Here is a 24536-nt window from a genome sequence, read left to right on the forward strand (position 1 = left end):
AATTTTGACGCCAACTAAAAGAAATGTAGCCCAATTTTGCTATATATAGCCCAATCTGGCAACACTGCTGGCGCCTGCCGCATCCACCACCGCTGCTTGGACACCGCAGGGGCGCAGCCCACAACGGCACGATACAATCTACGAAGTCATCAGTCGCAAATGGAGGGACCACCTTTTTGGACGCTACCTGCCGGAGACCCGTTTCGGGCACCATAGTGCCGGGGAGGGACGGAATCGAAAATTGGGCTTAACGGTTTCATACAGGTGTCTTGACACTCACCTTCTTCGAGGCAGTCCTTGTCCTTGCAGTAGACGTTAATCTTTCGAGTGGGGGCCGTCTTCGCTGTAGTCGTCTCCCTGTAGCACAGATGAGCGATCAGCGCACCGCCCGGTGAAAAAACTGGCTGAAATTGCTCGAAAATGTTGAACAGTCACCGGGACAGCGTCTCGTTGAACGCGCCGTTTGCCTAAGGCACCGCCGAGATTGATTTTGCCAGAAAAAGACGATATTTCTTCACCTTAGAGAGCGGTCTGCATGGGTGTGTGCTGTGCCGCACATAAAAATGGGGTGAATATGGGGCTACGGATGTACGAGGTAGTTACACTTTGGAAACACGCAATGCGTCGCCACCGCGCGGCGTGCTTTCATTTTCAAATTATTTCAAATGTAGAATGAACGCTGCCGCTGCCCTGAGCTATCCCAGCAAATCTAGAGACAAGAACGTGCCGCGTGACGTCGCGCTTTTTAAGTCTTCAGGTCAAACCGAAAAGCCACATGCTCTCGGAGCTGGTTTCGCTTCGATGTTTCGTAGGGACCGCTTCCCATCTCGGTCGTTTCCTGATTCATCGTGTGTTTGCAAAGAGCGTGTGCTGAGCACTACAGCGCCAGAGCCTGGGCTATCATCTGTCTGTGTCTAAACACCATATTGGACTTCGGATTTGTGGCGTGAATCAATAAAGTTGATGATGTTACCGTGACAACCGTGTATATGGTCATTCTGCGTAGCTCTCCGATTTTACGGCGTCGCCTACCTCAAAAGCCAAGGAAACGTCGGTTCTAACGCGTTAGCACTATACACGTCTTGCGCTTCATTGCGCCATGCTGGGGACCATTCCTATTTCTTCCTTCCAAGAAAAAATTCGGTGGTACAAGATGTGTGCTGCAAAAGAGATGAAGGTGAACGTTTCGGCAGACGTCTGCCTGGTTGCGTTAAATGTTGTAAATAAATAAAGGGCCAACGCCAACCAATCCCTAAAAGATCGTAGGGTTCCAACGTTTCGGTGCCGCCTCGGCACCTTCTTCAGGGGGGCTATTTAGAAGAGAAGCAGCTTTTTTATTTTCTTCTGCGGTGAATGTAAAGCAATATCTTCGAGTCTTTTTTTTTTTTCGTTTTTTTACGGTGGTTAGTTTTCAAACCAGGTTCGGTACCTTCGTTTTCTTTCAAGTTGGTTATTTACAAACGAGGATCGGCATCTTCGTTTTCTTCTATGGTAGGGGCCTGTTTCTTTGGTGTTTCCTCTAAGTGTCGTAGTCCACTGACGTATGCTGAGGGCAAGGTGCCGGAGGATTGATTAATATTTCCTGGTGTGATCTGTATGCGCCATGACTCAATGAAGAGCCGTTGCCGCCAGTTGGTTTTCAAAGTCGATGCGGTGGTCATTGTCCTCGCAGTGTTCCGCGACGGCGCTACGTTCTCGATCAAATGTGCGTACGTCATTCTTATGTTGGCGGACTCTTTCCTTGAGGTTGTGCTCAGCAGCAGGTTACCATAATGGCTGCTAGTGTAACGTCAGTGCGAGCAACACAAAACATTGGGCTCGTGTCTTCGTCTTTCCTCGCGCTTGTGATGGAATAGAGCATTAGGCCCCTCGAGCGCCTTCAGGCTCTTGTTGTTTCCGGTGCTTCTATATCTTTTTTAAGGTATGAACAAACTAGACCAATTAACCCCTCCGTTTATTACATGTAGTCGACGCGGCCGGGCCAAGAGATGCGTTAGATCGTGCTCTCTGGACGCGATATTTGTGTGTACTGTTCCCTGCGCATGCTCAAAACGAGCTCCCATCTACAGGCTGCAAGATCGGCCACCTTGATGATGTGGAACACGCCATCAGCTCGCGCTTAGCAGCCATAGTCTCAGATATGGCTGCCAGTGAATACCCCCAACAGAAGGTGCAATCTGCAAACACATAAAATAAGAGGGGCCAGTAAATAGCCAAAAAATATCGGTGGGCACTATAACCCATCTGAACAAATCTAGCACTGAGAGTATGTGACTTTTGGGTTTGGCCTTCCGATTCCCGGAGCGCGAGGTCACGTGGTGCTGCTTTGGCTGAGATGCAATCACTCGAGAATAACTTGCTGCATTGGCCACGGTGACACTATTATTTAAAGTGAAATGTGCAATTAATGAGGCGTAGTAAAGAATCCCATATTGCTACTAAGCATGAGCATTCATTCACCGTTCTTCACCACCGAAACTTACAAATCGTGAGACGGTGGCGCTTCTTCGCAGCTTGGTGCTTGCACTTTCCGCCACACGGGTTAACAAAAGTTTACTCTTCCCTTCACTCATGCGAGTAGTCCGATAACCAGCGCTTGGTGATCTCCGTTTTCCCAACGTCTATTTTTCCGCATTAAGTGTTTAGCTTGTTCCTCCCGACATGCTCCCACACAGTGTCTCTGTGTTCCCATATTTCGCTTTGTCCACCCTAGCTGGTAACACTCCTGCCCTGGCCTCGGATAACAAGCTACCCCGAGAATTGTCACAGATACTTCCCCAGCAGCAATATTCGCCTTACAGTTTCTATTAAGGCCCGTTCACACTCTTGCGACCGAGTAAGACCGAGAGAGACCAGACCGGTTTTTAAGCCTTTTGCGACTTCTTAGGACCGGATGCGATGCAGCGGAGCTGGTCCTAAGACATCGCAAGAGGCTTAAAAACCGGTCTGGTCTCTCTCGGTCTAACTCGGTCGCAAGAGTGGGAACGGGCCTTTAGTCTCTCGAGCCGATTTAGTCAGCATCCCCGCTTTTCATATATCCCTCTCTGCTCTATTTTGCACTTTTTTACCGTCATTTCCTGATCCGCGTTACCATTATTGCCCAAAACATTTTGACCCGAGTTTTCTTGTTTGCTTCCTTCGTGTTGTATTGACGTCCTTCATGTACAAATAGCTAAAACTCCCCATGCACATTGTTCCGCAATCATTTCTCTTAGTCTTTCTTTCACATTTTATCTTACTAAGCTTCCTTGCCCTCAAATGATTACCAATGACGACCTCGTACCCCTTGATTCGGTGTTCCGAAAAAAAGATCACGCCATCTATAGAGAAAAGTCTATAAATATATCGCGGGAGAATCCCCTTTTATCGAGCCGCATAAATGGCTCAGGTTACTCTGCGCTACACTCTCAGAAAAAAAGGAGCCAAATGGGCAAAAAAGGGTTCTTTTCGCTAAATAAGAACCGATTTCGGGGAAGATCCTTTAGAAGCGTGCTTTCTCAACTAAAAGCACCCCTCGCAAAGTAAAAAAAGAAATGCAGAGCTAGTTTCCGGCCTGGAGAGAGCGAAAAGGGTTCTTGTTGCAGCCAGGAAAGAGATAAAGCGATCTTTGGGAAAAGGAGGTCACTTAAGTCTTCTACCGGATAGAGGGACACAATGACAAGGCTCGAAAGGCTTTGCACGCGAGAAATTGGGTGCGCCATTCTGTGGAAACAAAGCTGCCCGTGCGAGCTGTCAAGTGCTTGAAAGCTTAGAGAGGTGGAATGTCGTAGTTATTTACCAAGTCGCGTTGTGTTGCTTACCAAATCGAGATAATCTTCGCCTTAGACCACAGATGAAACTGCTCGTCGTATTTTATTTAGTAAGAAATGTTAGTATAAAGCTACTCTTAGGTACTCATTTGTATAAACCAAACGGGTCATTGAATTAAAGTTTATTTGAAGAAATCTGTACCTCCGGAAATCGATTGTGTAGTTTATTTCCCCCCAACCCCCAAAAAATGCATACAAATTTTCAAAGGTGCAAAACTTCGATGAATGAGCAACACACACAAAAAAGTGCATGTTGCGATGAATGAGTGATACGGTGATTAAGCGGCGTCGTGTTTTTTTAGTAACAAAAGCTATTTTTTAACTTGCTTTCGTGTTTAAACAATATACGTATAACTGCGCGTATGAATGAAAAAAAAAATAGAACAGAGGAACGTTTTTGTGTTTTTTTGTTTTAGTATAGAATGCAGTTGTCCTAGCTTGTGGTCATGAGTCATGACACCACCCGTCTCCCAATACGGCGCCTCTGATTGTTTCGCGGCACGCGTCAAGCCGCAAAAATAGAGTTGGGACCCATCCGCGAGGGGCATCAAAAATCCTCCTGCGCGGAAGGTTCAAGTGATGTGTTGCAGTCATCTTTATCTTCAAAAATAAATCAGTCTGTAAATGGTGGTTTTTCGATTTCAAGGAGCAGTTATGTCTATAGTCGGTTGCAAGCTAAGAAAAAACCGGAAATGCCTCTCAGAGGAAAATGTAATCCTACGCCGAGAAACGCCAGCCAATCGTTTTCATGATGTCACGATTCCGTGAACCAATCGCGATACTTTTGAAAAAAAAAAAAAAAAACAAAGCTCAACATGGCTGCTGGCCTTAGCAACGCGACGCTAGTTTCTCGTGACAATTATTCTGCTTTTTTGCACCGTGTTTTACGTGCCCGAGGTTACGCCACGAAATCTTAATGGTATCGGCTTGCGTTGCGTTTACAGCAGTTTTTGCGTGACAACGTGAGAATCCAGCGACGCTATCGCCAACGAAAATTTCGAAGCGGGCGCGAGGCTTAGCACTGCTGAGAGGTATGTTAGACGGTATGTTGACAGTATCTTGGACAGAAAATGAATTGGGAAGACGGTACCTTGGACATGACTTTCTTTCTTTACTAAACAGCTATTTCGTTGACAAAAACGTATTCTAACTTATTTAAATGTCCTGAATGAATTAAATAAATATTGTAGTAGTTTAAGACAGGTTTCCTGGAGGAAGAAAAAGCAACGTTGCTAGCGAACTACTTTCTCGACGGCGGAGGCACTTCACATGGGCGCAATGCGCTTGTGGGTGGAGCTAAAAGATTGTTCTTAGGTTGCATCCGACTATAGAAGGATACCCCGAAATAATCCTATAGGCATATTCTATAAGTGCGTTTTGAGTGAAGCAAAACTAAACTTCGATATGTTGTGCGTTCAAATTTATGTGCAGTGTAAGAAATGAGTGCTCCGTCCGCCGTTGAACCCCGCTCGCTACATTGAGGTCGCCCACCAAGAGTTAGGAGAATGGGATGGCATGAGGAAAAAAAAAACAACACAGAAACGTGGTCGTTGCTGTTCTCGTAGTTTTCGTGAGCAATATGGCATGATAGGAGGCAGAACAAATGGCCTCGGACGCAATGGCCCTGGACAAAACGGCCCCGGACAAAATGGTCCAAAGTGCAATCCCGGAGAGAATGGTCCCAAGTGATTTTTAGACACTCATCTTTTAATAAGGTTTCTACTCTGAAGTTCTGTTAAGTACATTCAATGCTCTTATAATGCAACTTTTGTAGAGACTATAAAAAAAAAAAAAAGAAGCTCAATATAGACGCGACAATGTTGGAGAAACACACACACAGGGCAGGCACCTGTCTCGTGTGTGTTTTTCTTCGACTTTGTACCGTTTATTTTGCACTCTTTTTCATTATGCCGATCAACCAACTAGCCCAACAATCTATTTTACTGCTTGATACAACTCTTTCCGACCTCCCGCTCGAAGCTTTAAATTGATGCGGTACAGTTACATTTTGTGAACTTAATGTGTTACTTTAAAGGAGTTCCCTCTTGTAGCTCTGTTGAACAGAGCTACAAGAAGACGTTTTGAGTGAAGCCAAACGTAGCACACATTTACAACTAGTTTCTTTGTTTAATGAAATGTTTATTTCACAAAAAAATGTATTGCATTATACGAATATTTATCTTTTTATATGTTGGGATTGTACCAATTAAAGCTAATAAAAATAAGGAGCAAGAAAAAATACGAAAACAATTTATTTGAACCATTTTGTCCGAGTTTACTATTCGAACAATTTTGTCCGGGGCCATTTTTCCGGTTTTTGGGCTGGTTCTATGTTTTCGATTCCCATTTCTAGTGTAAAAGGGATAAACGCCGCCTGCACGCCCAGCATTTGCGTGACGTGGCGCTTAACTGAGCTAATATTTGTTCAGAAATGGCAATCGACGGTTCGGAGGTGGCTCCGATTGGAAGAAAAATTCTTTGTCAGCGACATCAATTCGCTCTCTCTGATTGATTTATTATCACTTCTCCTTCGAGTTCCAAAATAGGCTCGATTATCATTCAATCTTGTTTCCAGACCCTCTATTTTGATAAATTCCTATAAAAAACACGTCACTGACAGGACACTGAATCATCGAATCTAGGTGCGTTGTCGTACTGCCGGCACAAAAATCGCTCAGCCACCAAATAGGCCAACACGCGTTGCTCAACACAGTGTGTTGATTGTTTCCGTTGCCGGAAGGTGTCACGCCGAATCGAGAATTTCGCTCTTGTTTATTTTGTGTTTATTTTTGGCAAGAGAGTGAACTGCCAACAATTTTACCGGCGGCTGACGGACATGCTTGGTGACGTGATCGCCGTGCTTCCTGGCAGACAAGGACGGAAAAGCGATGACATCTGCATATTATCTTCGCCAGCAAACCATGGTTCAGGCAGCTCAACGGCACCCCAGAAAATAAGCCGTAATGTGTTAAAAAGCGACGTTTCGGGGGCTAATCTGCTCACCACTAGGCTGACAGTTCGTTGGGAACGTCATGCTCGTTTGACCAGTGAACCTTCTGCCTTGCACCATGTGATCACAACCGCAGAGAAAGGTGTCAGGTGATAAAAACCAGGCGACTAATTGGTCCGGCAAGCACGTAGCTTCCACCGCGCTGTCAGCTTAGCGGTGAACAGGAATGGGTCGCTGAAGGTCACTAGAGCCAACAGGATCTAGTTTCGTTGCTCGAGGGAGTGCCACACTCGCTCGTACGAGTGGCGGATCGGAACAATGTTTGACCTCCTCTCCCTTTGGGTTTGAAGCTCTAGAAGGAAGTACCTTCCTCCCTTTCCTCTTAGCCATCACTTGCAACATGTCAGCGGACGTGAGCACATGGACGATTGGAGACGTCTGCTGGTGGCTTTTTGAAAACGAACTGCAATCGGCCTGTTCATCATTTCAAGGTAAAACTTCTTCTAATCAGGCAATATTTATAATTTATCTTGAAAATTGCTATAAGTACAGTAGTGCTCAATATGGCCGGAAATTGTTTGATGCATAGGCAGAATAAGTAGGACAGGGGGCGGCTTCTTATTAATTAAGCTACTTGTCGTTTGAAATTTGTTTTTATGCTATTTTGACTTGGAGTTGTCCAAACAAGCACGTTGCAAAAAAAAAATATTTTACGGTCTTGTATGTTGAACTACACAAGAAAAAAACGTTTTTGAAGCGCACACTGATTTCATTACTACAATACTGACTATATATAATATGACAAAATACTGAGTTCAAGCTATCCGCCAGAAAGATCTCAAGAACAGAACTTCGAATTTACAGCGCGAATAAAATGAGCAATGATATCTCTTCGTAAATGTAAAAACTTATGTTACCGGGCTTTGATTAGCTAATGTATCCGTATTTATGGCCCCAATAAACGTGAGCGAATAGGTGCTGTAAACGCTTTTGTTTTTTGACCGGCCAGGGACATGGCACTCTGAGAGCCAATCAGTGCAATTTACGGCACCGCTCAACTAATGAGGATGCCGAACATTTGGTTAGACCCAAAGATGCTGTCTGCGACATCAGGGAATGCAAAACGTCCCGCTTGCTTTGCTTAAAGGAGCTGTGCAACAATTTCAGGGCTTTGCTTAAATAATTGTGGAAGTTGATGCCTGACACTTCTGCAGTGAACTACAGAAAACAGATTTTGCCTGGATACCCTAGTTTTTACTTAAAAAAATGAAAAAGATCCAGGTTTTCGCCGCCTCTCAACTCGTGCATCGTCTTCCGGGTCACGTGCACAGTGACGTCACTAGAGTAGGCGCGGAGTTCCGGAAAAGTTCTCTCTTTAGACCATCAGCGAGCAGCGAGAACTCATCCGCTGCCGACCGCGTGACCACCCGTCCTTGCCCGTCCGGCGCTGTCCCCCTCCCCTCCGGCTTCTGGCGGCTGTTCGCGGTTTTGTGGACCTAGGATAGATGGCGCCACTAAAACTCCGTATAATAAAAGTTTTGTGGATGATACCAGGGTGTTGACGCATTTATATATATGTTGGAACGACAAGATTTGTAAAAAGAGTTACCTTTTATCGAGCAGGTATTCGCACAACTTGCTATCTTTCTTACAACGACCCAAGTGACGTCACGCCGCTTGTTTCTCATGGCCGCCGCTCGTGGCTGCAGGTCGGGAAATATTCCAAGTTTTGCCTCGCTATTACGCGGCGGAATCGCAACATTGCGATGAAAGGAGGTGTGTTTTCTGCCATTTGTGACACAGTGAACAATATCAAAAGCAGAAAATGCCAATTCTTTCAACGTTAAAATCGTTGCACAGCTCCTTTAATGTAACAGCGCAGATTGCATTTCTTGGTCTAAACGTATGTTCCGCGTCGTCATTCGCTGAGAGGACTTCGCAGGTTGCAACGATTGGCTCTCGGAGTGTTGTGCGGAAATCGACAGGCGCGAACTTTTTGTGCATTTTGTGTTTGCACAAATGTGGATGTATGTTTGATAAAAATAACTGTTTTACTTGGTCCTATATTCAGTGCTGCAACTATTATGTAAATAGCTTACATGCGTAAACGGCGCATCAACGTAACAAATTGTTTTTGTTTTAGGGATTCGTTGATACTCACAAATGTGAAGACGCCGTGAGTGCTCGCCGTCATGTTTTGCTCATGAACGAAGAGATAGCTAAAGCGCCCCTGAACGTCGACTTGATACAAGACCGCATGATGCGGACGTTTCAGTCTTGCAAAGAATGGATCCTCAGCGATGCTGGAGCCCTCACAGTCCTTGAGGAATTTCCGGCAATGACGATTCCCGGAATGGTAACTCAATATTATCTTCTTTATATTTAGCCTTAAAGTTTCGAGATTTTTACAGGTCATCAGGACTTCAAAAGTTTCTTACTGCCCGTTTTATCGCCTGTGAATGATATAGGGACTTTTGATACGTGCTAAATTAAATAATTTTACCTCGTAATAAGGCTAGGCAATCAATTAGTTAACATTCCGATTAATTAACTATTGTTTTACTCTGAATCAAGTGAGTTTAACTGGCATATTGGTTGGATTTAGAGTTACGAAAAGTCTTATAAACAAAAAAGTAAAAAGAATATTAATTTAATTCTTTTTGTGTGTTTATAACACAATTGTCTCTCATGGCTACTTAAGTGTTTTATATGATTATTATCTAGAGTGGCTTTGAGGTTTAAATAATAACGTACAAATATTTTATTTTAAATGTTTTCCATGCTTTTCTTGTGTATGAGCACAACGGCAAGTTGATATTTGAACTTGTTATTGTACGAATATGTACATATATTTTATTTTAAATGTTAGCCATGCCTTACTTCTGTATGAGGCACAAGGACAAGTTGTTATGTACTAAGCCTTATAAGACGTAGTAAAACTTGTCAAAGAAAATATCGATTGTTCTAGGCCTTTTCTGGACACAATATCTTGCCTCGAGATCAGCGCGACCTATAAATTGATTAACTAGTCAATATAAAAGAAAACGTAAATCGAAATTATTTTAATTGACGCCAAGCCCTACTCCAATATAGTGACAGTAAGTGGTCATTTAGTTAATATATATATATATATATATATATATATATATATATATATGTGTGTGTGTGTGTGTGTGTGTGTGTGTGTGTGTGTGTGTGTGTGTAAACAATCCGTGTGTACAAATTCATAACGCATAAATGTACTTTTGTAAACCAGCAACACTGTCCATTCGTTGTTTATTTTTCAGTTACTACAAGACGTTAAACTGCCGTTCGGCAAAGACATCCGGAGGACATGGGAGCCAAGATTGAGGCATTTACAGCTTCTACACAGGTGTTCCTCAAAGGAAAAGAACGTCACTCTGAACCTCGAACAGCTGCTTGAAGGTATACTTTAGTTGGTGTTTTTGTAATCTATCACGAGTTTCAGACTGCGACGACGCAGAGGTTTACCTTCGTCCACCATAAATATGCTGGGTTAACTTACTACCTCATTACGAACTGATGACCGCTTATCGGGGCCATTCGTTTAAGACAGGGTTAACTTATACTCAGAAACAACTTTCTGTGGCGTTTCTGAAGTGAAGAATGCGTGTGCATAGCCTTGATTGGCGCTTAAGATGCGCGGGCGTTTTGAACTTCGACTACATTGCCAAAAAAATTGCCCAAGTCACCCCCGAGTATAGTGCATTGTCACAGATGGTAATGCAAACTTGTCAGGGTTATATCTTCAATATACGAGCTAGTAATATAAAACATATCCTTGCTTTAATTTCTAAAAATAATATAGAGGAAATATAAGCGACTAAAGTCAATGACAGGTTACGAAAAATCTAAAAGAAGAATGCCGATGGACGCTTGAAATGGAGAGAAGGTTTCTCCTCTCCCCTACAAGCTTCTGTCCGCTTCCTCCTCTCCAGCTCGTAGATTTTTTTTTTAACCTGTTACTGACTGTAGGGCAAGAAGGATTAAATATGGGTAGAACCAACGTTTCTTGAAACATGCTTAAAATTCCTGTGCATCTACTCCCCGCAGAACACTCGAGAAGCCAATCACTCCAATCCACGAAGAGAGCTCGGCGAATAAAAAGGCCAAAGCATGTTTAGACATATGAATGAAGCGAGAGATGTCACTGAGCATGACGGTTCACGTACTGACTTCATGCTCAGTGTCACGTTACAGACTTCATTTTTAAGTCAAACATATTTTCAGCTTCTCCATTGGCCGAGTTTTCTTCGTAGATTGCATTGATCGGCCCCTCGAGTATTCTCAAGGGAAGTGGACGCATGGGCATTTTTAAAAGCAGAGAAAATGCGGTGGCACGTTGGGCATTGTTTTACGTGTGTACTGCACATATATTGTAATTCATTGACCTACGATTTTCTTCCTTTACTACTTCTTGAATGGAAAGGGAACGCTTGATGGTGCGTACCATTTTTCGCTTTTACACATTGTTGTAGCGAAGTGGGCTTCGAAGGGGACGCTTCGTCATCCGCTGGTCGCGCTCTCTAGATCGCACTGATTGACCCACTAAATGTTTTGAAGGAAATCATATCTGCGGGTATGTTTTAGAGCGTAAGGCTAAACGAGAAATAAAATGCTTAGTGAAACCTATACAATTATAATTGATCTGAAAGCGCGGTGAATGAGCAACTCGCAGCATAATAATACAGAGGAAAATACATGTGTTCATATTCTTGCTTTCTTGTTGTAGGAAGTCCGGACACTAATGCCACTCATCCATCTCCAGGAAAATTAATTTGACATCTTTTTGGAAGGTGTCCTGACAGTGAGCGACATCAGAACGACAGTAGAAGCTGTGTGCACATTGCTGGCAGTGATACCCGTCTCGTCTTGAAACTGTTTCGAATTTTGTTAGCTTTTTTACTGCGAACAGAAGAATCAATTTTTGCTACTCCAATAAAGTATATGATTGGACATGATGTTTACTGTTCTGCCTGTCACCTAGTTAATTACGTACAGGAATGAAGTGTGTTGACTCTGGCCAGACTGATGTTTGTCAACCTGTCGAAAAGGCCCAGTGCTAGCGATTAATGAACGATCTAAAGACACTTTGGTTGGTAGAACAAAATGCACCTTGTGGAGCAAGAAATACAAAATACGATTTACTAAAACCTAACTAGGAATGTAAAAAAAACTAATTTGTCATAAAAGAGGGTTAGAAGTACAAAATATGGTTTACTAAAATAACGCCAACATAATCTAAAGAACTCGGGGTTTATTGAAAGAACCAAGGAGGGTTCCGGATAAAACATGAAATAAGGTTCATAAAGAAAAAACGAAGAAGGATCCGTAAAAAACTCAAAATAAGGTTCATTAAGAGCACGAAGAAGGGTTCTGGAAAGAACCCGAATATGGTTCATTAAGATGAACCAACAAAGGATACGAAAAGAACCCTGAAATAGGGTTCATTAAGAGCACCAAAAAGGGTTTTGGAAAGAACCCGAAATAGGGTTCATTAAGAGCACCCGAAAGGGTTCTGGAAAGAACCCGAAATGGGGTTCATCAAGAGCACCAAAAAGGGTTCGGGAAAGAACCCGAAATAGGGTTGATTAGGAAGAACCGAAAAAGGATCCTAGAAGAACCCCGAAATAGGGTTCGTTAAATAGAACCCAGAAGCGTTCTGAAAAAAACCAAAAGTAGGGTTCATTAAGAAGAACCAATAAACGATCCGAAAAGAACCCCGAAATAGGGTTCATTAGAAAGAACCCTTTTTGTGGGTTCTTTTCTGCACCTTTAAGGGTGCCGCCCATTGGACAAGCGAAAGAACCCTAAAAGGTGCTAGTTGGCACGCTTTTTTTTTAGAGTGTACGCTACCACGCCGTTATCCTCGGCGCTCATAAATGACTACTTCGAGGAACGCCATTCTTACATTCGCCACGCATCTAATATTGTAGACCTCCATGCACTCAGTCCCCCGGTTTCAAGTATTTTACTACACGTGTTGGCGGTGACGCGTTCCAAGTAACGGCGTTCCAAATAACGGCGTTAGCCGTAACGCGTTACTTTATTCGGCGACATAATAACGTACTCGTTACTTTTTCAGAACAGTAACAGGTAACGTACTTAAATTACTTATTCCGAGTAGCGAGTAACAAAGTTACGTTACTAGTTACTTTTTCTGCTCAAAACCTAAACAATATTACATTTAAATTACATAAATAAAAAAAAAAATTTAAATAAACGCAGAGTTATGTGATTTTTTTAGTTGTCTGCATATTCCTTTGCGTTTTTTTTTTCTTGTGAGTGCGATCAAACCGTACAAACATATGAAGTAATTATGTTCAAATTTCGCATGTACACCCGTGAGCGATATGAAGGTGAACCGCCCTCTTCTTGTTTTTGACGCTCCTGCAAGTTTTTGAACAAGCTCTGTTCCAAAAGAGGGCTAGAACGCAAAGTTTAAACCCCAAGCCACGTACCATTTGAGACGTTGAGAGTTGATATATCTTTAGGGAGCCGTTAAACAGGCAAGAAACCAGGTAAGGTGTTCACCTTCATATGGCCGGCGGGTGTACATAATGTTTTTTGAAATATGACACTTATGCATATCTGTAACGTCAAAACAGTACAACGTGTTAACTCATAATTAAAGCAGTCACGCAAAAATAACGTGCGTTACTTTTATCAATAAGGGTAACTGTAATGCGTTTCTTTTATTTTGAAGTAACGTAGGACTGTATCGCGTTATTTTTATTTGCAAGTAACGTATTCCGTTACTTTTTTCGGTAACGCCTACAACACTGTTTACTACTCGGTTTGTACTTACTCAGTCACTAGAAAAAACACAATACATCTGTGAATTCTGGTATGGACGATGAGAAGTATATTTAATATTCTTACCATTCTCTTTGACTTTCTTGGACTCTGTGAAACAAAAAAGAAAGTGTCTAATTTCAGCACAACTGCCTTCTATTCTGTCTCAGCTCCCAGTAATGCAGCCTATTCAGTTTAAATCAAAAGTTATTGGTAAGCAAACACGTCATGTTAACGGGACTTCAGTATCTGCACTAACAGCAGCTTTACTCCGAAAATGTCGGAAGCGCGATTTCGTGGCATGTCGCACAAAATAAATAAGTTCCATCTCTAAAGCGTCAAAAATAAAGTATTTGAACTAGAAACATTGAGCTTTCAATCCAGTGGTGCTTGCTTCTAAAATTCTCATTGTCATTGTGACACCTCGTGTGCCATTCACGTTGCCGCCTGCACAAAGTGTGAGGAGCGCACATGCCTGTATATAAAGTGCGGGGTGCGATCGCTGGCACCGCCTAGTATATTAATACTTCGTTAGCTGTCTTCGAGCGTTGCCATCTGGTCACAATATGTGTCATATGAGGTTGTGTAAAATGGTTAGCTTTTTTCTTTTATTTAGTCTGCGCTGAGACAGATCTGGCACACATTAATTCACCGCCCGCGATGACTGGGTTCGGGGTACAAACTCGATCTAAAAAAATGTATCAGTAACTTTCATCATCATTCTATGCTTTCGCTGTTGCAACAATCAGACGACTTTGGTTAGCACTCGGCAGCCATAGGTAGGAATTTTGTTTTTCAACCACATGTGTGCAAAATCTTAACGCGATGCGTTTGTAAGTCAATGTATGCCATCTCTTCGAACAACCATCGATTCCCTTTGACTCACCCTCAATATACAAGGTGCATTTTTTAATCGAATACAGATTTTATAAACAAAGCCGTGAAAGCTGCACAAAATGCAGTATGTGCACGTGAGTTATACGGCAGGCAGATACTATGTTCAAGAGAGAACTAAAATATGACTAATTAGCAAGAAGTCACTAATTATAGTTTTAATTAAACGTCTTAGGGCACGTGTTTTTATTGAAGAAATGGAGGTAATCGATTTTGAAGACCAGCCCAGTCTTTAAAAATCCCGGATCGAGCACGCAGTTGGAGTTATTCATTGTCAAATTCTGTTCTGTAAATTTGTCGACACCGAAACCAAACGCGCGATGCCCGCCGGAAGGACAATCCTCGTTCGACGCCAGAGAACTTTTAATTTGCAGAACGAAGCTTAACAATTAATAACTCTGTAACTGCGTGCTGCAGTTAGAGTTTTTAATCCAACTACATGGATTAAAAGAAAACTGGGCAGGTTTTTAACATTCATTGCCTCCATTTCTTCAATGTAAACATGTACCCTAAAACGTCTAATGAAAAAAAAATATTGAATTTTCGATCATTAGTTATCTTTTAGTTGCATCCTCTCGAACGTAATGTCCGCCTGGCCGTATAAGTAACTCACTTGCAGAGACAGCATTTGTGTAGCTTTCACGGCTTTCTTAAAAAAAAAAAATCTGTGGTTAGTAAAAAAAACAAAAAAAACATTCTGTATCATACACTTTAAGGAAAAAAAAAGGTGTATTCTCACACTCCTTGTCCCCTATAATACACCCCAAAACTTCAGTTCGACGTACAACGCGCTGACGTTGAACCGACGGTACCAACTTTAATGAGCGGCTTGATAGCTGAGTTGTACAACTTATTAAAAATAGCAAAGGTACGTGTGACTGACTCTAATTAAAAAAAGTAATCGGTGTTTTCTCGGCCCTGATATTTAACTAAACTACAACGAAAACACATTAAAAAATACCAGTGGGGCATTGGTATCTTTTAATGTAGTTTTGGATAGTACTTCAGCTCTTTAATGTGTTACATCGCACCGTTACCAATCCCCTCGTAAAAGTTGGGACCGTCAGTCCCATGTTAGTGCGTGGTACGTCGGACTGAAGTTTTGGGGTGTAACATATGAAGCATAGGGTGTAAGGATACACCCTTGTTTTTAGATGGAGGATGGTGATTAAATAAAAATTTTAACTCAGAGATGTTGTCTGTTCCTGTTTCTTTCTGTCGAAATGTTTTTTTTTTCTGCCGTAGTCTCGGTTCAAGTTCATCATGATTAAGTTCCACGCATCTCGTGCCCACCTACTGCATTTTCTTCACTCTCATTGTTGCGGTTATGCGCACAAGAAGCGCCTCTATTAGCACTGCGTGCTCACCGGCGGAGTCGAGGAGAACGGCGTAGGCGACGATGGCCAGCACGGTGGCTAACAGGGTGATGATCACCACGGCCACCACGATGATCTTAAAGGTCGAGTGCTCCTCGTCCCTGAAAGATGAAATCGTCTCCATGTTCCAACTACGACACGCCCTGTCCCCCCGTTACACCTTAGCGTTCCACTCCCCCAGAACTTCTCGGTATGAAAATATGCGCTTTTTAGGAATATCTGGCAGCACCTGGCAGGAAACGGGGCTCGCAGGATTCCGAGGATGAAAGAATGCGCGGATTAGGAAGGAGAGGGAAGAAGCGCCTTAGAAGGAACTTGGCGGTAAAAAAGATAAGTCGCAATAGGAACAAAAGACTTGAGGTGGGGGGGGGGGGGGAGGGGAGGGGAGGTCCATCGACAGCACCGAAACACAGTGCTGTCGATGAACAAATGCTTCACCTATGAAAGTTTCCAAGCGAACAAGATGATCCAATGTTGATCGCTCGATTCTAAACCCATACTGATTGGGATCTCAAGTTCCCTCAGTCTCTAAAAAGTGTACTAATCGTCTATTTATTAGTCTTTCGTAAGTTTTCCCAAGGCAGCTGGTCATTGCAATGGGACGATAACTTGCTGGTAGAGTAGTCTTTACCGGGTTTCAGGAGCGGAAATAAATGTGCCCGCTTCATTAAATGATTAAAAAACGTCAACAAATGGCCAAGAGATTCAAGAGACAAGTGCCGCAACATTTCATTGTAGATTTTGTCAGGACCAAGTGCCGACTGCTTTTTTGACCGAAGAGCCACCTCGAGTTCGCACATTGTGAAAGGCTGGTTGTATACAAGAGTGTCGGATCCCAACATAACAAATGGCCGCTTTTCTGCTACAGCTCTGAGGCGGGATTCTCAAAGCGAACTTACGACGAAAAAAGCGCGTACTACAAATTTGAGAGAAAATCCGTATTCTCGAAACGAAATTGTCGTAACTTTTGCGCAGGTTACGACAGAATCCTACGACAAGCTCCGAAGCTGTCTTACGCATTTTTTACGTTCAAATCAGCATGGCCGACTGCGCCGCTAAGTTACTTGGTCGCGACGACCAACGGACATTTATTTTTCTACGCTCTCTTCTCACGCGTCCCGACTTCAAGCAGCAAGAAAAAAGGAAGAAGTACTTGAAACCGACTACGACGAACATGAACTCTGGATCCACAAACACCTGGGAAAAGAAACAAAGGCAACAATCCCACCGACCAAGCGAGCTCGGCAGGCGATAAAGACTGAAGAGACTAAACGTTTAATGGGGCGAACTTGTGCCCAAAAAATAAAAGAGTACAAAGCGTCGCGGGCGTCGAAGTCGGCGTGACAGCAGAGTCGAACGCTGGGGCGAAACTGAATCCTGCTTACCACGCGGAGCCGCTTTTGTACACGCGTTGGCTTCTGGAGCATTCGATGTAGAAGGTTCGACGCGTAGAACCATAGCCTCCTTTATACTGAAAATGCCTGCCCAATGATTTCTTTGTCGTCGTCGCGCTTACTTCACAGATTTGCTACTAGGGGTGCCAAAACCCCATACAGAAATGCAGACGACGCTTGTCCGCTGCCTGCTGCTACAGTTCACTGTAGCTAGCGTAAGCTACTTTATCCGTTAAGCTACGTGATAACGTAAGTTTTCTATGTTAATTACGCGGTAACGTGACCTTACGTGATCAAATAGGTCACTTGATCACGTAATTTGTTTGTGACGCGAGTAACTTTTTTCGGTCATCGTTCGACCCGCAGATAGAGCGCTTAGCAATTGCCGGCATAGCTCAATAGCACGAAGCCGTCTGCTGCTCGTGGCACGCGCACCGCGGCGCCACACGTACAGGCGCGGTCATTTCATTCCATTTATTGATCATGGGCACATCAGCACCTTGTACTTAGCCCCAACTCTTTGTGCTGCATTCTAAGTCGCATGATATCTTACTGGTGTGTGCCAATGTGCAACTCGGACTCGCGAGTTGCACTTCCTAGTGGTCATTAAACAGGCTTCTATGGCTCCTGGTAATTCCCTCCTCAGGCGCCAGGACAGGAGAGGACTATACTATCCATCATTGAAGCTAGTGAGGGTGTTGCAAGCGCTGAAGAACTTTGTAGAGATTTTACAAAAAAAAAAACCAACGAAATATGTTGAAAATGAAAAAGCCTTAGCATGCAGCTGGTGATACTGCGGTGGATACTCTTAAGGCCGGTTCAGACACTTGCGTTTGAGTGCGTTATACTGCGTTGTGTCGAGAACCGAAAGCGAGTCACCGACACATCTGTGCTTCGTATGAAGCGTGGAATCCAATTCAAGGAATCATCTTGGCACGCGATATAAGCAGCAGGGATGTCCTGGTTTCTCGTAGCCGCAACGCAGTCAAACGCAGTCAAACGCAACTGTTTGAACCAGGCTTTATACACCATGGCGCTCTGAAATACGCAAAGGTAGAGAAAGATGTCAGCCATCAGAAAGATTTTCTGCAAATTCTGTGTACTAGATATTTCAGGCCAATTTTCACAAACTACTCGGCATCCGTGACTGACAAGCATGACTCCAAGAAGATCTTCACCAACAAGCCACAATCTACGAAGCCGTTAAAAGACTCTAGAACTGCATACGTGAAAAACAGTGCGGACCACAAGAGACCTGTCAAAACCATCAAGGGGCTGTGCACTTAAAAAAACAAATTGGAATTGTATATCAAGACCCCCGGTCAGTGTGTTGCCGACGGGTGCGCAGGCTTTCGGTCAGCGGGGACGCGCTCGCGGTCCTGAGAAAAACCACATGACTGCCGCATGTAGTCCGCGGGCCGTATGTTTTGCGGCTGTGCTCCAGTAGCAATAAAAACTCTAAAGTGGTCGCTGCTTCAACTTCGTGAAAGTCCGTCAGCCTGTCTGTCTCCTTTTTAATTGGCATTGACTATTTCTGTTGTCGATATGACACGCACCAGAGGTCTGGTAACATTTCAGCATACAAACAAAACCAAGACGTGAAAGCTAAAAAAAGGTATAAGACTTATTTATAAATAAAATCTATTCTGACAGTGTCCTGCGCCTGGTATGTAGCATGGGTTACGAATGAATTCAATTCACAAACGGCATCACAGTGGACTAGCAACGGGCAGGGAAGAAGAGTCGTCTGCATTTTTGTATGGGGTTTTGGCGCCTCTAGCAGCAAACATGCGAAGCAGGCGCGACGACGACGAAGCATGGTGAAGCCAGCCATTGGGCAGGCATTATCAGTATAAAAGAGGCTATGGTAGAACATTCTAACCTCGAATCAGCCTTGACGATTCTTGAATTCACCAGAACATCACATTACAGTGTAAACAAAAATGCGTAGCCGCGGCCAGGAATCGGACCCTGGCCCTTCGCGTGGGAGGCAAGCGCAATAACCGTTAGACTACGGCTTTTTTTTTTTTTTATTGGTTAGACTACGGTTGCGCTGCCTACTTGGCGCGCGGCAATATAGGCCTAGCAAGCCCTCCGATCTGCTCCGGCGCAGCGATGCTCCGGCAATCCTTGGCCAAGACCGTCAGCCCACGACCGTCTGGCTTGCTGAATGGAATATGCCCGCGCGACCCTTGTGGATTCTTCCCGTATGAATAGTTTGATCACTGAACTAAATTTCAGAAGTTAATCTCTTCCCCCCTTGTCATCTCAATCTCCTTGTTTTCCGAGGCAGCGGTTACGAACGCTGTCGTCGAAAAGGGACTCTCATTGGTTCTATCTCCTTGTTTTGTGTGATATATAGCTGAAAAAAACGCCGTATGGATTACCTTCGCAACACGGCATGTACACGTTTTGTTATTATTATGCCATTTGTATGCTTACACGACGCTATGTCACTGTCAAGCTACGCGATGCCGGTCCAACCTCTCTTTGCCGAGTGTCATATCAGTATCGAGTTGCAATCGTAAAAGATCGGTCCCGAAGCGCTTACCAAGACGCGGTCTAACAACAGAGCGAATCCAGCACTTTGATCAAACGCGCGCGTCCGCTCCGAGTATGAACCGGTATTTGCGTGGCTCTTCCTGACGCTATCGTTGTTCAAACGTATCTCTTTTAATGTCGGCTTGCTCGTGCATTTCCGAGGCCCCGGAAAGCGCCGCGGCGGTTTGTTTCCATCTACGTCGCTTTGCAAACGACTAGCACGGAGCTTTTATCAACAATGACAGTTGTGTTGACTTCGTAGCGATCGAGTTCGTAGCAGCCAACGAAGAGTTTAAATCGTGTTAGCGTCGATATATCACTGCACGGACACGAACCCCAGACAAGCGGTGGTGGAAAGGCCGTTTGTGTTTATGAGAAACAGCTTGAACACTGAACATTTACATAGAGACAAGAGAGGACACAGAGCTGACTATCGACGAGTAGTTAGCCTGTGTTTGTTATTGAAAATTCACGTGCTCGGAACTATGCCGAGCTTTCCGATTGGTTGTTCGTGTTGCCGAAGACGCCGTTGCCATAGCAACAGCCCGTAATTTTTCGTAGGAGGTTCTCGCCAGTCGTCATTTTTTTGTAGGAGGTTCTCGCCTCATTTTACGATGATCGTAACTTTACGAACTTCGTAGATAAGTTGTCGTAGGTAAGATGTTTTTTATGGATCTGGCCTCTGAACTTCTTAAATTTTGCAGAATAATTAGATGAGCTAGACAATTCACAGAAATGTTACGCAAGAACATTTGCCTGGCCCTTCAAAGTTGGTGAAGGCGATGGAAAAAGAGGCGTCCTAAAAGAGGTAGTTACCGTGAATTTTCCTTATTCGGTCCCACACCTCCTTAGAAGTGACAAAACTGTTCACCTTGGAAGCATATTTCATCCATGAGTTGTTCTTAGCTTGTTTCCTTGTCCAACGAGCCTTTGCTTTACCCACTTTAAACTATCTTTTTCCAGAAAGTTGGGTTTCGGCAAAAAATGCCCCAGGCCCTGTTCTGACATCTAAGTGTAACAGTACAGGCTTTGGTTCACCCAGGCTTGCAGCGCTCGGGAAGATCTTCAGATGTTTATGGAATGGAGGCAGATGCCGCATTTATGATACGGTCTGTAACGTACAAGGTGGCATTTTCAGGGGTCATATCTAAAAGTTCAGTTGGGCCAAGCACTGCTTCCAATGCAAAAAGAGCCCAGTCAGCTATGTCTAATTTGCACCTGGGGTACGTGTTGACAGTGAAGGAGCTGCTACAGTACTTTCTAAAGTAATAGGAAAATGGTGACTCCCAAAAGGGTTATCTAAAACCTTCCAAGAAAAACAGGGAAGTAAAGTTGGGGATGAAAGAGGCAAATCGATGGAAGTGAAAGAATTATGAGGTGCACTAAGAAATGTAGGTTGTTGTCCATTTAAAAGGCAAAGGCCGGATGACAATAAAAATCTTTCAATGACACTCCCACGGGGGTCTTGGCAAGCACTACCCCACCTGGGGTGGTGGGCGTTAAAATCCCCCAAGATCAAAACGGTTGCGGAAGTTGCGCCACAAGTCCATGGAGGTCATGTAAATGCAGTGGAATATTTAGTGTAAAGTGAAACAAGTGTAATAAGGCGGTCAAGAAGAATACGAACTGCCACTGCTCCTAATAAGGTGAGATGAACAGAAGCACAGGCAATACCACACTGCACAACCACAGCCACTCCACCAGAGGACTTGCTAGGGTATGCACGGTCCTTTCTAAAAACCTGATGACGGCGTAGAACATTTGTTTGTGTGTCCTTGAGATGAGTCTCCTGTAGGCATATTGTCCCGAATGACAAGTGATGAGGCGATACTAACTGAAGAAACTAAACGTTTAATGGGGCGAACTTGTGCCCAAAAATAAAAAAGGGAACAGAAGAAAGTAGAGCGTCGCGAGCGTCGAAGTCGGCGTGACAGCAGAGTCGAACGCTGGGGCGAAACTGACTGTGGCTCGCCACGCGGAGCACCTTATGTACATGCGTGGGCTTCTGGAATAATCGGCGTAGAAAGTTCGACGCGTAGAACATTCGGACCTCGAACAAGCAACAGGATACTAGTTGTTTACCAGAATACTAGTCTGCAGGAATAAACAAAAAGATGCGCCGCTCCCAGGAATCAAACCCTGGCTTTTCGCGTGGGAGCCAGGTACGATAACCGTTAGGCCACGCGCGCGCCGCCAGCTGCGCGCGCGGCAATATAGATACAGGTCAAAGCTCATCAAGAAAAATATTTATGTCATCAATATTAGGAAAAAAGCCGCGACAATTCCACTGCATGATACTATAGTTCTTTGACATTTAAAGAAAAAAATATCTATACAAAAATGACCTAAAAGGGGATTCGTTAAGGTTTAAAATCTATTTTTGCACGTCGGGTACTCTGCTTTTTAGGAGGATCTTTCTGTTTCCGAGTGGGATCACTGACGACAGAAAGAGAGGGCAAAGGTCCTGAGAAGGGAGCATCCTCATCGGACCTGAGCCCACTTTCGTCCATGGGCTCGTCTGTTGCCGCCGGCAGCTAAACTTGGAGGTCGACTGCTTCGGCGACTACCCGGGCCTCCTCTGGGGAGCAGAGGTGGGAGGGGGTAAGCCTCGGCGCTTAGGGGTCGAGGTGCCAGGTCAGCCCCTGCTCCGAGGTGGATGCTGACGAAGCAGCATCCAGCTTGCGATTCGAAAGCGGTGCCACTGGCACCGCTCCCGAGGATGCAGAAGACCCCAACAGGAGGCACAGATCGTCCGTAGACGTCTGTGCTCCAGTCGAAACCACTAGCCGTACCGGACCCCTATGTACAGCCTGGGCATAAGAGCCTTTGAAGACAAAGGCGAATCGCTTTTTTCCATCAATGTAAGATATGTTCTCATTAACTTTCAAGGTGAGAATTTCTTTTTCTTGTTTCCATACCGGGCAAGATCGGGAGTATGCTAAATGTTTTCCATTACAGTTAGTGCACTGAGCTTCGTTCTCACACACATCTGCAACATGCACCTTACTAGAGCATTTGGCGCAGGTCTCGCTACCTCGACAGCCCCGCGACCCATGGCCGAACTTCTGGCACTTAAAGCAGCGCTGGGGGTTCGGCACATAAGGCCTGACACGGCACTGAAGGTAGCCTGCCTTTACATTAGTGGGGAGAGTCGTGGAGTCGGAAGTCATAATAACATGCCTGGTTTGCGTTCTACGCCGTCGCGACGGATGGTGATGCGTCGTGCTGCAACCACTCCTTGTCCAGAGAGACCGTCAACTAGCTCTGTATCTGCCAAGTCGAGCAAGTCGTCCTCAGAGAGGACCCCTGGGACGGTGTTCAACATTCGATGAGGGGTCACACTGACCTTGTAGTCTGAGAGGGAGTTCAGGGCTAAAAGTGATTCACTTTGTTTCTTTGTATTGACCTCAACAAGAAGGTCGTCTGATGCCATCTTTTTGGCGCTAAAGTTCGCACCAATAACACCTTCAAGCACTTTGGAGACTAAAAACGGAGAAAGTTTAGCCAGTGGCTTTTCGCCCTCAGAGTGCAAAACAATAAACTTTGGGAATTTGAAAAGACCAGGGGTCTTAGTGGGAATGTCAAAAACTTGGGTGCGGGTCCTTTTCAGGGCCCGATCAGGGCCCGCTTGCTCAAAGCACTAACCGCGGCTAAAGTTAGCCGCGGTACCTAGGAGAGGGATTTTGAAATCACATGACTGGCTGGGTAGGGATGCGGGGAAACATAGCGGTGTCCCAGTGAGCGAGCTCCGCTCGCTTTGGAACTAATATGTCATTGTAGCTGCAATATCGGGCGCGTTAGTGAGCAACGAATGGTGCAGGAGGCTTTCGCGTTGGCCTTACCTCACTTGAATTGCAAAGCACAAGAAATGACCTCGCCGCATTTTTTAGGTAGACTTTCGACTCTGACCGTTCCTAAGCCTAAATAAACGCGATAATTGTCGTCATGGCAACGTCTTTAGAAAGTGGATTCCCTTGACTCAATCGGCCGGGTATTGATAGCACACAAAAGCAGACAGCGTCCCCAATAGGCCTTTTTTCTAAATTTCCCAAACACCGAGGTGCATGCTACGAGTGTATAGTTACACGCGTTGCGCGTGCTGGCGTCTGCAGTAATAATTGTTCTAAAGCAAAAAGTCTAAAACAAACTTTGCCTAGCTGGCACGCGCGTTCGTCAAAGCCTTTTTATGATTATTTACTTCGAATCTTTTATAAGAGGAAGGCCAGCGCGCGCGGACCGTAGTATTACACTTCCAGCGTTCTCCTCGATGTTTGGGTAGATAAAAGAAAAAAGTATATTGGGACGCTGTCTTTTTTGTGTGCTATCAATACCCGGCCGATTAAGTCAGGGCAATCCGCTTTCCAAAGACGTTGCCATGCCGACAATTCTCGCGTTCATTTGGGCTTAGGAATGGCCAGAATCGAAAAACAATCTAAAAAATGCAGCGAGGTCATTGCTTATGCTTTGCGATTTAAGTGAGGTAAGGCAACGCGAAGGCCCCCTGCACCATTCGTTGCTGACTAACGCGCCCGATATTGCAGCTACAACGACATATTAGTTCCAAAGCGAGCGGCGCTCACTCACTGGGGCACCGCAATGTTTCCCCGCATCCCTACCGAGCCAGTCACGTGATCTCAAAATCCCTCTCCTAGGTATTGCGGCTAACTTTAGCCGCGGTTAGCGCTTCGAGCAAACGGGCCCAGGTGGTTTAGTTCTGGAATCCATAAAGATGGGAAGGAATTTCAGTGCCCGGGTG

The 24536-nt window shown here is 44.5% G+C and overlaps 1 long non-coding RNA gene across 1 annotated transcript; it reads right to left on the minus strand.

Moving 5' to 3' along the window:
- Positions 1–286: 286 nt before the first annotated feature.
- On the minus strand, positions 287–15885 carry LOC120849455. The gene is made up of 3 exons (XR_005717925.1): positions 15837–15885; positions 13663–13686; positions 287–357 (listed from the first exon to the last, which is right to left on the minus strand). It is a non-coding gene; the product is annotated as an uncharacterized LOC120849455 (long non-coding RNA).
- Between the last annotated feature and the right edge of the window lie 8651 nt (positions 15886–24536).

Source organism: Ixodes scapularis, unplaced genomic scaffold (assembly GCF_016920785.2).
Source record: "Ixodes scapularis isolate PalLabHiFi unplaced genomic scaffold, ASM1692078v2 PGA_scaffold4__175_contigs__length_147842914, whole genome shotgun sequence".
Taxonomy (NCBI): Eukaryota; Metazoa; Arthropoda; class Arachnida; order Ixodida; family Ixodidae; genus Ixodes; species Ixodes scapularis.